Raw genomic sequence first — 13230 nt, 5'->3', positions numbered from 1 at the left:
TAGAATGATGTAAAATGCCTTAATAGGGTTTTTATAACTTTTATTTACACTGCCACAACAGTAAGTGGTTGAAGTTTAAATGTGTATCGATTGCCAACAAACACGTCCTGTAAAACGACAAGTTTCCGTAGATCACCCGCTAAAATATTTGGTTGGGTGTGCGAATTTCAACAGTGTCCACAGAAGTTGTTGTTTTGGCATATATGTATACACTATTCCCTGTCCCCTGCACGCAAGTGGTGTACTCCGCTAACAGTGTATTAATGACAGACACACACACACACACACACACACACACACACACAGAGTTGTAGTTCAGTGTTGGAGGCCCCGTGGCCCAGAGTACAATCTTACCCACATTGACAGTGGTATTTCGAATAGAAATTTAAACTGTAGATTAATCATAAAATTTTCAAATGAATCGCCTATCAAAAATATCACTTGATGAAATTGATGGGTATTGCTAAGAGTATATTTTAAGTGGAAATAAAGCTACATGATTCTGCCCTGATGGATATCCACGATACTATATTTATATCATGTATGAGTGGGTGAGAAAGTAAGGTTTTACGCCGCTTTAACAATATTCCAGCAATATCACGACCGGGGACACCACCAATAGTTAATGTCATGCAAAGAACAGTCACCATTAAGAGTGACAGAAATAATGCTATTGATTGTATCAAGTTGATTCTGTGCAAATGATTTGTTAAATTGTTTCATTGGCCTCCGTTTCTCAATCGTTAAATCAACGATTTGATTATAGAATGACATAAACAAAATATACAAAGGATAATTAGAAAGATCATTGACAAAAGACGGGTTCGGAATCTTCGAGGCCACCATCAGGAATTTCATTTTGTTAGCCCATGTGTGGATCATCAGTGACAACTGCATCAGGTAGTTGAGGAAGAATAATGCGAATGTTCATTAGCAATTTCGGGATTGCTATGTTGGAACTGTTGGTTCAACACAAATACGCAAAGGCGCCTGACCAATGTTGGCAGTTAGCTCACCAGGTTCACGGCACAAATATAATTTGAGTCGCCGGAGCTGGTCACGGATGTTTTGTTCTGTCAGATATGCATACATTGGCATGGCTTTCTCCCAGTCAACAATTTGCCATTTACTTGTGATATTTCTGGCCACCCTGTTGCTTTCGCACACTCAAGAAGTGTTGACTTCATTTGCTGCGTCCAAGGATATTCTTGGGTGGGGTCTGTGCCTCCCCCTGGGGCAAGTCCCATCCCCAGTTTGGTTGGTTTGTATTCCGGAGGGAGGCCGACTGGGCTGCGGCGTTGTTAGTTGAATGTCTTAATGGCTTTCTGTAACCCAGTTTTGAACCAGTTTTGGGGGGTTAGCCCTAACTGGGTGAGTAGTAGTAGTAGTAGTAGTAGTAGTAGTAGTAGTAGAAGTAGTAGTAGTAGTAGTAGTAGTAGTAGTAGTAGTAGTGGTAGTAGTAGTAGTAGTAGTAGTAGTAGTAGCAGTAGTAGTAGTAGTAGTTACAGATTAAAATATAAAATGCAGTAAAGAGGATTTGGATGATCCTGGCACAGTCAGGCTGGTTAGTCTCATCATCACCACAGGGCCCTTGCCCCCTCTACACGCAGCCCAGACATCGAATGGGACTTCTCCCAGGAAGTGCAGCCTAGTCAAACCCACCCAGAACTTGAGAATGTGAAGACTCCCCAACACTGCAACCTTCTGCATTACCCAGATTGTCAGAAAGGCTGTATTCCTGGTAGCAAACCCGGGTACTCTCCCAATGTCAGTCAACAGATTGGGAGGTACCAACCCTAAGGCACCGAGAACATCGGGGAGTCGGACAACTTGTTACTTGGGATGCAAGTGTGACATTTCGAAAGCGAGGTCCGCATATTTGCCATGTTTTTCCTCAATCTTGTCAATCACATTAGTGTCAAAGGGAACAGAAAATTCAATGATATAAATGATTTCATTGGATTTATCAAAAAAGGACAAGACCAGGTTTGTTGACCTGGATACGTCTGAGGCTGTAAACGGGCCTATTCCAAAGAATGTTGTATTTATCATTTTTCATGACGCCATCTACATATTCCGGGTCGTACAATGGGTGGACTTCTGTGTCCAAACCACAGGCATGGCGAAGACGGTAATAAAATGATCGAGCTACAACATCATGTCGTTTAAGATACTGTGTTTGTCCCAAAGCGGGGCATCCACTGACAATGTGTTGGACAGTCTCATTAACTTCATTACATAATCTACATTTCATATTTACATTTTGATGCAAAATCACACATTGACGGTTTCGAGTGGGAAGTGACTGGTCCTGAGCAGCAAACAGAAAGTTTTCTGTTTCATTTTGCAGGCCAGACGACTTCATCCAAGTGAAGGACTCTGCAGTATTGCTGATCTTCTCAACACAATGCATATAAGCTCGATGCAGTGCTCGTTCAGAGAGCCTCTCCTTGAAAAGATTGGCCGACTTGATACGGTACTTCGCTTGGTTGACACTCATTTCTGTACCATCCAGCAATACAGAACCATCAACAAAATCATTGAGATTATGTTCCGCATCCTTGGTTCGTTTTCGAAAACTGGTTTTTTTTTTATTACTATTATTATTATTATTATTATTATTTACAGATTAAACATAACAAATGCAGGAAAGAGGGTTTGGATGATCCTGCCACAGTCAGGCTGGTTAGGCTCATCATCAGCTCAGGGCCCTTGCCCCCTCTAACTTGTTTCATACAGACAGAGTCGTTTTAAAAAAGGCATATTGTGAATGTTTTGTGTATTTTATTCGTTAAACGTCATCCGCCAGTTCTACAAGAATGCATTTTACTGTCCCTGGACCCAGGAGTTGAAGGAGGACACACGAGTGTAGACACTGGGGTAGCTGCCAGAGCAGGAGCTGATACCCCATGATGTGATTCCAGTCAACGTATTACCGCATACCAGCGGGCCACCACTGTCACCCTAAAACCGAAAGTAATTTGTCAGTTAAAACTTATATAGAGTATTATCACACGTTAATGGAACATATGCGATGGGAATTCATAATGACAAACACGTCATACTACAACAACGTATCCCTATCCTAAATCATTTTATGTGAAACAACGTTGTGCACATGCAGAGGTAGCGGTAGGGCTGGTACAGGAATGGCTTATCTACGTGATTTATATGTCAACAAAGGTAGGAGTGGTTATGTGAACTCACACTGCAGGCAGATTTGCCAGACGCAAAGATACAGATGTGTCCAGAGTTGACGGTGGCACCACTGATACTAGACCATCTGTTGGAACAGTCGGTGTTGGTCAGCACGGTCATGTCGACCTTCTGGAGGACGTTTGGGGTGCTGCCACCTCCTACGGGAGCAGACATGTGAAAACAAGTGGTAAATGTACTGCCATCATGATGTAGTGCGCATGGATCTTATGGACGAATGAACTGTAACATGGTAACAAAAAGTGCAATCAAAGAGGAATACTGACCACTGAGTCTTCCCCATCCGCTGATCGTGCATGTTTGTCCGGCATAGTCGTTGCTACCAGAAGCCAGATTAACGGTTGACACAGCTGAACTGCTTGTATCCATTGAGGTTGACAGTCTCAGGACTGCGATGTCGTTAGGATAGCCACCAGCATTACCATTGTAGTCAGGGTGCTATACGAGATAAACAGACAAAGTAGTGCTCAGTAGCTGACGTTCAAAACTGTCAACACAATATAATTCCCTGTGTTACATTTCCATTTCAAAATACAAACATGAAAATAAACTGTAGACGATAGACATAATGTGGAAGTGTTTAAACTAAGGGAAATAACTCACGTTGGTGTAGGAGGTGACCGAGGAGTACTGTTCAGTTCCATCATTATCGTTCATTCTGAGTATGCCAAAGCCAAGACGGTAACTGCTAGCGCTGTGAATGTCATGAGAGAATCATTATCAGTGTTGCATGACACAATTTACAGAGTATTTAATAATTAAATCATTCCTCACACTAGTGCCACATAACCAATAATTTAAATATTTCCTTTTATTTAATCTATGCTAAATCATCTGAGCGTACACTGGGAACAGTTGTACATTTTACAGATAACACAGATGAGTGGACAAATGGGATTCAGTAACATCCAGTTATTACAAAGCTGTTATGACAAAATTGCAGATGACATAATTTTGTTTTCAGATAATATTAATGGTCTACAGAGACAGTTTGGTGAGGTAGTGACTTATTATGAGGAATGGTATTGAAACTAACTGTATATGGAGACAATACAAAAACCGCAGTCTTAAAAATCGTGGATAGCCAGCACGTTATGAAAAATGGTTCTTTACAAGGGAATGTACTATAGGCCTGTGGCCTCTTCAGTGCATAAAGAAGTATTGATGGAAGCTTCCATGTTTAATTAATTATGTGGTAAAACATCCGCACTACGTCCTTAACGAGAAACCGTTCAATTGTATTTCTACTAACCAAGCGTGTTTCCGTATTGTAAGCATGATATCTTTGGAATAAAATGTGTATAATGGGAGTCTTTGGCAAGCATGATATATTTTTGTATTCTTAATATATGAAATTTACGATATGGAAACACACGGAGGTAATAATCTCTGTATCATACAATGTTATTATCACAATAATCGACGGTATTTTCAGTAGATAAAGTAACTTTTTAAATCCGCATATGGATACCCTGTTCGAGTGAACCGCTCAATATCATAATTTTCAGCCATGCTTGTCTGCTGAAACACCCACACATCGGCAAACCCCTAACTAAACTTCTGATTTATTCATCAAGCAGACATTGCATCGCCCCGTTTGGCGCTAAAAAGTCGTTCCTGCCATGTGATCTCATTAGCATATTATCGGACCGTGATATCAAGTAATAGGAGTATTTGCTTCTTAACATGGTTTATTTGCAGTTTTCTGCTTCGTGTGTTATCATTATAAATTGTTACCTGTTGGAGAGACAGTGGGCGGCAGTGAGAGCCTTGCTGGTGGTGTAGAGGACGCAGCCACAGATATGGAACCAGCTGCTGCCACTCCTCACCTGGACACTTCCTTGCCAGGGAAACTCTCCTGCAGCTGCATTGCTGCCTCCAACGATGTTGGTGCTGATCTCAGCCAGGGCCGTAGCTGCAACAGCATGTATAGTGTGGTCATATACTCAAGAAAGGATATAAGTGATCCTAATCATACTTATTAAATTTAATGATTTAGAAACATGCCCATAGTTTGACGTTAGTTCGTTGGTTGTGTAATTGTTAAATAGATCCGAGGCATTTGGAACAAAAATACAAACTTACTGGCCAAGGTACAAAGAAGGATGGTGAGAAGTGCGTTCATCTTTGTGGATCGAGATGAAGTGACAATGTGTGCAGACAGGTAGTCTTTTATACAGATCAGGGGAGTGCCATTTGTTCCTCTCCCAACATCATAAATGTGCCATTCTGCACAGTGTAGCCAAACACTTATTATCGTGAAGGTTTATGACTCTTAATTGCGAACGTCAGCTTTACTCAACAAATTATTCAAGATGTCACGTGATCTTTTGTTTGCCAGTCCAGAATTACATTCTTATTCCGTTAATAATTATATGCAGCCGAATCTAAAACTAACAAATTAACGGTATATTCTGTTGAACCTTTACATATATTTAAACTATGTAAGTTGTGTTAAAAACAGCTGAAACTAAGACTATAAGCGACGAAGACAATGATTATTTTCTCACCCTACACTATACTGCAAGTACTAAATTAGCACATATGTTTTCTCGCTCACACGAGTTATTTGATTGGTGGGCAATCTTTGCCATAATAACATTTGAATAGGGTTCACAACGAAGCTATGGTGGCGAATACGTACAGGGTTTTTATCACGAGGACACATAAAACCTTGGATATTGTTTCAATAGTTTGTCTTATGTATCGGTAGTTATGCCATTTCTTTGTTATGATTCTAAGGTGTTTCACTGCGCAGTAAGCAACCACATGTTTCTGTTCACAACACTTCAAAGCTGATATTGATTATACCACATGGTAGATTTGGGCATAATAATTCCATTCTAGGTTGTAATTTTGCTTTTCAGATTGTAAAACCATCAAAAGAGTCTCCTTCAAGTCAACGTGTAAACTTGTCGCTATATTTATGTACATGTGAAAAAACAGCAGGTGTTTTGCAAGATCTGAATAAATATTTCCGTACATACTAAACAAACCGTGTAATCTCTGGTCAGCCAACGCTCAGACCGTCACTCTACTTTGTGCTGTGGCCATCGTTATAAATTTTCTTATAGTTTCAAATGCTATTTCAAGGTGAGTGAAGGGTGCAGGGATGGAGGGATTGATGGATAGAATGAATGTAATGCAGTAGCAAAATTCGTCTGTGTCACGGCGTCCTGCGAAGATCGATTCTTGACCAGACACACCACTGACCGAGAGGATGAGCTACGATCCGAACGGCGATACGCAAACTGCCAATGCACCCGATTTAGTAAAACTGTGTTACGAATGATGATGGTCCTTTGGGCTATAATGTCGTTGTGTGAAGATCCAACTAAATATGTTTAAAATCTTACTTGAAAGAAGTAAATCCTGAAAGCAGGTCATACTTGAAAGTAAAACCTCCCTACTATCTATATTTAAAGTCAATGGGATGACTTCACGTCAAGAGCCAGTGTAACAAAACACTCCCCAGAAGACTGAATGACAAGGAGAATGACTCCAACTTTCCCTTTAACATTCAAGAACTTTGTAACGTAAAAGGTAGACACATGGAGGAGATTTCCAAATTTGACTCATCATTGACACAGATGATGTCGGATGCAATTCCCTATTTGACTTGTACTAGATGTTACTGTGTGTTATTATTTTTCAGGTGAACAATTTACTTGCCTTTGCATTTGTTTCTGACGGATGTCGCCAGTTGGTCCTGGTATGCTCACCTCTTCGTGAATATTTGGTATCATGACTATTTTGATAGTGATTCCTAAAATATAAAACGTCAACGCCAGGGAAGAACCACTCTCGAAACAGATTCTTTTGAGTGTATAAGACAAAACAGCGTTAAAATTATTTCAACGTATCACTGAAAATCAACGATGACACCAGGCTTTCGGGAAAAGTATAAGCATGTCCTTCCCGAACGGCAACTCACACAACATGCATGAAGAAAGTTTGTGTTAGTTGCCTAACACCGCATAGCAGTACTCATGCGTTGCAACTTGTTGTGCTTTTAGTTGTGCTCCTTTGATTGTAACTTCTGTCGACAAGACCATATGGATCGTGAGATGAAATAGGGTTTAACGTCACGTTCAAGATTATTGCCCTTACATAGTGACGTGCATGAGTGCCTGTGGCTGTGTGGCTGCTTGTACTATTCCGGAGCCATGATGACTTTATTGCAATAGCACCCTTATAGACCATACAACAGTTTCCATCCACTGACAATGTGTTGAAGGGTCTCATTAAATTCATTACATAATCTACATTTCATATTTACATTTTGATGCAAAATCACACACTAACGGTTTCGAGTGGAAAGTGACTGGTCCTGAAAGCCAACAAACAAAAAGCGTTCTGTTTCACTTTTCAGGCCAGATGACTTCATCCAAGCAAAGGACTCTGCAGCATTGCTGGTCCCCTCAACACACTGCACATAAACTCGATGCAGTGGTCGTTTAGATAGCCTCTCCTTGAACAATTGAGTCTGGGCCGACTCGATATGGCACTTCGCTTGGTTGACAGTCATTTCTGTACCGTCCAACAGTACAGAACCATCAACATAATTAACACTGACTTTGAGATTATGTCCCACATCCTTGGCTCGTTTTGGAAAACTGTGGAATGCATTGTGTTCATCATTAGTCTTGACATGCTTCACCAGAGGACCATCAGACAAATAAATGTGTACAAAAGTGCACCAAACAGCATGACGAGTCTCAACATTAATCATGGAACATTATAAAACAATGAGTGTGCTGTAATTTGATTGATAAAAATACTCTCATTATTCGTGATCTTTCACCGCATATGTATACTTCTGATAGATATCACTTCTTCGCAGTTGCATATTGAAGAATCCCACTTCTTAGGAATGACTTACTGAAGATTAGATTCATTAACTGGTAACAGTGGTAACACGTCGCAGCATCACTATTTGACAGTGATTCATAAACACATACTCATGATGTAGTCGGAATCGTACAATCGACTCTGCTTTCATCAGAGATTTCTTATGAATATGGAAGGGGTTTTGTCGCTTTTTATAACATAATTCAATACATATATAGAAAACATGGTTTGAATGTAAAGAATATACAGTTAATTTGTTCGTTTTCAATTCTGCTGCATATTAATATTAACAGATAAGCATGTAATAGATTCTGGACTGGCAAACGTGACATCTTGAATGAGTTCTGGAGTAAAGCTGACGTTCGCAATTAAGAGTCATAAACCTTCACGATAGTAACTGTTTTGGCTACACTGTGCAGAATGGCACATTTATGATGTTGGGACAGGAACAAATGGCACTCCCCTGATCTGTATAAAAGACTACCTGTCTGCACACATTGTCACTTCATCTCGACCCACAAAGATGAACGCACTTCTCACCATCCTTCTCTGTACCTTGGCCAGTAAGTTTGTATTTTACTCCAAATGCCTCGGATCTATTGAACAATTACACAACCAACGAACCGGAGGGAGGCTGACTGGGTGATTAGTAGTAGCAGCAGCAGCAGCAGCAGCAGCAGCAGCAGTAGTAGTAGTAGTAGTAGTAGAAGAAGAAGAAGAATTTACAGATTACAATATAAAATGGAGCAAAGAGGGTTTGGATGATCCTGGCTAAGTCAGGCTGGTTAGGCTCATCATCAGCTCAGGGCCCTTGCAACCTCTACACGTAGCCCAGACAGCGAATGGGACTTCTCCCAGGAAGCGCTGCCTAGTCAAACCCACCCAGAACGTTTCGGAGAATGTGAAGATTCCCTAACATTGCAACCTTCTGCATAACCCAGATTGTCAGAAGGGCTGTATTCCTGGTAGCAAACCCGGGTACTCTCCCAATGTCAGTCAACAGATTGGGAGGTACCAACCCTAAGGCACCGAGAACAACGGGGAGTCGGACAACTTGGTACTTGGGATGCAAGTGTGACATTTCGAAAGCGAGGTCCGCATATTTGCCATGTTTTTCCTTAATCTTGTCAATCACATTAGTGTCAAAGGGAACAGAAAATTCAATGATATAAATGATTTCATTGGATTTATCAAAAAGGACAAGACCAGGTTTGTTGGCCTGTATACGTCTGAGACTGTAAATGGGCCTATTCCAAAGAATGTTATATTTATCATTTTTGATGACGCCCTCTACATATTCCGGGTCGTACAATGGGTGGACCTCTGTGTCCAAACCGCAAGCATTGCTAAGACGGTAATAAAATGATCGAGCTACAACATCATGTCGTTTTAGATACTGTGTTTGTCCAAAAGCGGGGCATCCACTGACAATGCGTTGGACAGTCTCATTAACTTCATTACATAATCTACATTTCATATTTACATTTTGATGCAAAATCACACATTGACGGTTTCGAGTAGGAAGTGACTGGTCCTGAGCAGCAAACAGAAAGTCTTCTGTTTCATTTTGCAGGCCAGACGACTTCATCCAAGTGAAGGACCTGATCTTCTCAACACACTGCACATAAACTCGATGCAGTGCTCGTTCAGAAAGCCTCTCCTTGAAAAACTGAGTCTGGGCCGACTTGATATGGCACTTCGCTTGGTTGACACTCATTTCTGTACCGTCCAGCAACAACTTCAACACCGACATTACGTTTATGTCCCACATCCTTGGCTCGTTTTAGAAAATTATCTACACGCAGCCCATACAGCGAATGAGACTTCTCCCAGGAAGTGCAGCCTAGTCAAACCCACCCAGAACTTTTCGGAGAATGTGAAGACTCCCCAACACTGCAGGCTTCCCCGACCTTGATTTGCTGGAAAGTTGCTAAAAGCGGCGTAAAACCATACTTACTTACTCACTCACTCATACATGATATAGATATTGTATCGTGGATTCCCTCAGAGCAAAATCATGTAGATTTGTAGCTTTATTTCCCCTTGTAATATCTCTCTCTCAGCAATATCCATCAGTGTCATCAAGAGATAGGCTTGTTATAGGCGATTCAATTGATATTTTTTTGATTAATCTACAGTTTAAATTTCTATTCGAAATACCACTGTCAATGTGGGTAAGATTGTACTCTGGGCCACGGGGCCTCCAACACTGAACTACTGTGTGTGTGTCTGTCATTACTACACTGTTAGCGGAGTACACCACTTGCGTGCAGGGGACAGGGAATAGTGTATACATATATGCCAAAACAACAACTTCTGTTGACACTGTTGCCATTCGCACACCCAACCAAATATGTTTAGCGGGTGATCTACCGAAACTTACAATTATCGTTTTACAGGACGTTTTTGTTGGCAATCGATACACATTTAATTTTCAACTTCTTACTATGTGGCAGTGTAAATAAAAGTGAAAGAAACACTTGAGGCAGTTTACATCATACTATATATGATTAGAATCCACTTCATTCCCACAGATGTTTCCATAAAGTTACATTTACTGCGTAATGCTCGGTAAACCGACGGCACTGATCAGGTATTACATACTATCACATAATGGACGGTTGCCATAGGATAATCAATTATTGATGAGTTTTGTTGTATCTAGCGAACTATTATGTATAAAAATAACATAAAGCACATTTATATATTATTTGCTATTTCCTATACTTGTCTTAAGCGTGTTCAGTTATTTTGGCCGTAAGAATCCACAGAGACAAGGAGGTAGTCCGCAAGGAGTCTTACGTAAAGAAAGATATTTTGAATGTTTTGTGCATTTTAGTTTTGAAACGTCATCCGCCAGTTCTACAAGAATGCATTTTACTGTCCCTGGACCCAGGAGTAGGAGGACACACGAGTGTAGACACTGGGGTAGCTGCCAGAGCAGGAGCTGATACCCCATGATGTGATTCCAGTCAGCGTAGTACCGCATACCAGCGGGCCACCACTGTCACCCTAAAACCGAAAGTAATCTGTCAGTTAAAACCTATATAGAGTATTATCACACGTTAATGGAACATATGCGATGGTAATTCACAATGACAAACACGTCATACTACAACAACGTATCCGTATGATAAATCATTTTATGTGAAACAACGTAGTACACTTGAGGAGGTAGCGGTAGGGCTGGTACAGGAATAGCTTATGTACGTGATTTATGTTAACAAACGTAGGCGAGGTAACGTGAACTCACACTGCAGGCAGATTTGCCAGACTCAAACATACAGATGGGTCCAGAGTTGACGGTGGCACCACTGATACTAGACCATCTGTTGGGATAGTCGGTGTTGGTCAGCACGGTCATGTCGACCTTCTGGAGGAAGTTGGGGAATATAATTCCCTGTATTACAGTTCCATTTCAAAATACAAACATGAAAGTAAACTGTAGACGATAGACATTATGTGAAAGTGTTTAGACTAAGGGATATAACTCACGTTTGGAAGTTGACTGAGGAGTATTGTTCAGTTCCATCATTATCGTTCATTCTGAGTATGCCAAAGCCAAGACGGTAACTGCTCGCGCTGTGAATGTCATGAGAGAGACATTTTCAGTGTTGCATGACACAATTTACAGAGTATTTAGTAATTAAATCTTTCCACACACTAGTGCCACATAACCAATAATTCAAATATTTCCTTTTACTTAATCTATGCTAAATCATCTGAGCGTACACTGGGAACAGTTGTACATTTTACAGATAACACAGATTCTAGATGAGTGCACAAATGGGATTCAGTAACATCCAGTTATTGCAAAGTTGTTATCTCAAAATTAAAGATATTACAGGCAATATTAATGGTCTACAGATACAGATTGGTCAGCTAGAGACTTATTAAGAGGAATTGAAACTAACTGGTGATGGAGACAATTAAAAAAACGGTAGTCTTAAAAATCGTCGATAGCTAACACGTTACGAAAAATGGTTATTTAAAAGGAAATGTACTTTAGGCCTGTGGCCTCTTCAGTGCATAAACAAAAATTGATGGAAGCTTCCATTTTTAATTATGTGGTAAAACATCCGCACTTAGTCCCTCACGAAAACACTGTTAAATTGTATTTCTTCTAACCAAGCGTGTTTCCGTATTGTAAGCATGATATCTTAGGAATAACATGGGTATGATGCGAGTCTTTGGCCAGCATAATACATATTTGTATTCTTAACATATGAAATTTACGATATGGAAACACACCAAAGTAATAATCTCGTTATCAGATAATGTTATTCTCACAATAATTATCGGCATTTTCAGTGATGAAGTAACTTTTAAATCCGCGTATGGATACCATGTTCGAGTGAACCGCTCCATTATATCAAGCAGACATTGCATTGCCCCGTGTGGCGCTTAAAAGTCGTTCCTGCCATGTGACCTCAGCATATTATCGGATCGTTAAATCAGGTAATATTAGTATTTACTTCTTAACATGGTTTAATTGCAGTTTTCTGCTTCGTGTGTTATCATTGTAAATTGCCACTCCTCACCTGAAGACTTCCTTTCCAGGGAATCTCTCCTGCAGCTGCATTGTTGCCTCCAACGATGTTGGGGCTGATCTCAGCCAGGGCCGTAGCTACAACAGCATGTATTGTGTACATATACTACAGAAAGGATATAAGTGATCCTAATCATACTTATTACATTTTATCATTTAGAAACCCGCCCATAGTTTGACATTAGTTCGTTGGCTGTGGAATTATCAAATAGATCCGAGGCATTTAGAATAAGAATACGACCTTACCGGCCAAGATGGTGCGTTCATCTTTGTGGATCGAGATGAAGTGACAATGTGTGCAGACAGGTAGTCTTTTATACAGATGAGAGGAGTGCCATAGGTTCTTTTCCCACCATCATAAATGTGCCATTGTGAATAGTGTAGCCTAGCTGTTACAATCGTGAAGGTTTATGACTCTTAATTGCGAACGTAAATACTCAACAACCCATTGGTGTCACGTGATGTGACAATATTTCATAATATTGATTATGCATCTTTTGTTTGCCAGGCCACAATCTATTATATGCTTATTAAGTTAATATTAATATGCAGCTGAACTTAAAACTAAAAATATAACTGTATATTCTGTTGACTATACACACATTTTTAAACCA

The 13230-nt window shown here is 40.3% G+C and overlaps 2 pseudogenes; both read right to left on the bottom strand.

Moving 5' to 3' along the window:
- Window positions 1-2767: 2767 nt before the first annotated feature.
- On the bottom strand, window positions 2768-5411 carry LOC124127370 (annotated as a pseudogene).
- Window positions 5412-10944: 5533 nt separating this feature from the next.
- LOC124127380 lies at window positions 10945-12883 on the bottom strand (annotated as a pseudogene).
- Window positions 12884-13230: the final 347 nt, after the last annotated feature.

Source organism: Haliotis rufescens, unplaced genomic scaffold (genome assembly GCF_023055435.1).
Source record: "Haliotis rufescens isolate VD_foot unplaced genomic scaffold, xgHalRufe1.0.p SCAF_32, whole genome shotgun sequence".
NCBI lineage: Eukaryota > Metazoa > Mollusca > Gastropoda > Lepetellida > Haliotidae > Haliotis > Haliotis rufescens.
Note: the sequence above shows the minus strand (reverse complement) of the source record. Positions and strands in the feature narration are given on the sequence as shown.